The following is a 2,033-nucleotide window of genomic DNA, read 5'->3' as shown; positions in this document are numbered from 1 at the left end:
TACGAGGACTGACATCTTAAACTGCTCTAAACAATGAATCACCTTGTCAAATAAAGTGTGAAATAGAAAACCTGTTTTCAAACTCATCTGATATAATGACATTTACAACAACATGTTTGAGGTGATAAACCAACAATAATAATTATATTTCTCTTAGAAGACTTTTATTGTATTTCAAAAGTTTTATGCAATTTTATGCCTTTTTTTTTTTTTTTTTTTTTTTTTTTATTCAAGAAAATTTTATACCAGGACTTTTATGTTATGGGTCTTTAAAACAAGCCAGCAGGCAACTGCCTAACTGCCTTTTGTATACAACTGGAACTCTTAATTTTAACATTTTCTTAGAAGAAACTGTAGTTTCAATTGAAAGCCAAACATATATCTACCTGAAGATTCAATTAGTTCTTTTAGAATAAGATACACATTAAAATGATTTCCTTGTGAGCTTTCAATGGTGATCAATACTATTTATCTTTCTTGATCCTTATCACCATGGTAAACATAATAATGAAATATCTCTGCACATATTTCTTAAGCTTAGTCAAATTGAAATGGCTGTATGAAGAAAGCCCTTGTTAATCCTAGAAATCTACCCTTGGCATTTTATCATACACTCATGAGGTTTGTGGAAGGCTAAAAACAAAAAAATTTTCAGGAATATCCTTCCAGTTGCTCCTGCCACTACCAGAGCAACATTTTGGGCTTGCCCTGTCTCACTTACTACAACTGGCATCTCTGAATGGGGGCTGAGATTTCATCAAAACAGATTAGCAGCTGACCCCTGGCATATCTGAGATCTCATCCAATTCTCCTAATAAGAAGGTTTGATGTGACATATTTAGATATATTGGAATTGCAGTTATTTAGTATCTACAACAAGCACTTATAGATCTGATGCTGTAGAAAAATGTGTCTCTGGAGAAAAGCATGACTATCAGCACCGAATATGTGTTGGGTTGGAAAAAAAAGGCTTAAAAAGGTGGAATAAACTTTCCTGGCACTGATGAACAGCAGCTGATAATCTTTAATAAGAAGGAAAGAAATGACAGATCAGGTACTGAGAAAGTAGAATTTGGTAAATGGTGTATATGAGTCAGTACATGGAGAAGAGTAAATCTGGTGGAACTTCTGCACAACCAACAAAGCCATTTCCCAAGGTAGGTGTGGACTGCAAACAGAATTACTGTAACTACAGTTATATACTTGCATCTGAAATTTGGTAAGTTGGTAAGTATATCATCTTTACAGTAATATTTGTGGATTTATTAGTTTGGGAAAAGATGTCCTCATCTTGTACTTCATTACCAGTGTGACCTCATAACAAAATGTTCCAAAAAACATCTCATTTAAATTTATTTTCGCTTCTTAAAATTCATCTATTCTCCAAATTCTTCTTCTTTTATGACTGTACTCTTTTTCTGCCTTGCACAAAAGGTAACAATACATTTTGGAATAGTATTTATTATTAAAGGAAGAGTGCAAACAGAAACCCACCAACACTTCCTCTGTACCCCTACTCACAAATAGACATGTGGGACATTTCTCTTCAGCCAAATTTAAAAAGAAGCAAAATCACCTAATATACAGTTCTTCCATTTAGTCCCATCCACACTTAAATCCAAACAGTCCTTCAATGTAATTTCATTGTGACAATGTTAGTGAGTGGAAGCCAAGCTGTACATAAGGATCCTTAATGGATACAGGTTCTGAAAAGGGAGCTCCTTCTGTTTCCTTTACCAGTAATACCTTCACTATAAACTAGGCTACAGACTCTCATTGTTGGTTTTGCTTATCAAGAAATTGTGCTTTCAACATAGAAGAGATTAGAATGAAAGGGGGAAAAGATCCCTTAGTATTTCTTACTTTGCAGTGTTGGAAACCAAGTTGAATAGTTGAGGTCTTGTATTCCCTAGGGCATAAATAAACAATTAACTGGTAATACACAGTACAAGCATGGAAACTGGATAAAATCAGGAAATAGCCCTGTAAAAAGGCAATAATGTTACCATGTAAAAAAGCCACAGTGGCCCCAG

Source organism: Netta rufina (genome assembly GCF_964035555.1).
Source record: "Netta rufina genome assembly, chromosome: 5".
In the NCBI taxonomy this organism is placed as follows: domain Eukaryota; kingdom Metazoa; phylum Chordata; class Aves; order Anseriformes; family Anatidae; genus Netta; species Netta rufina.
This window is presented reverse-complemented; position numbering follows the sequence as displayed.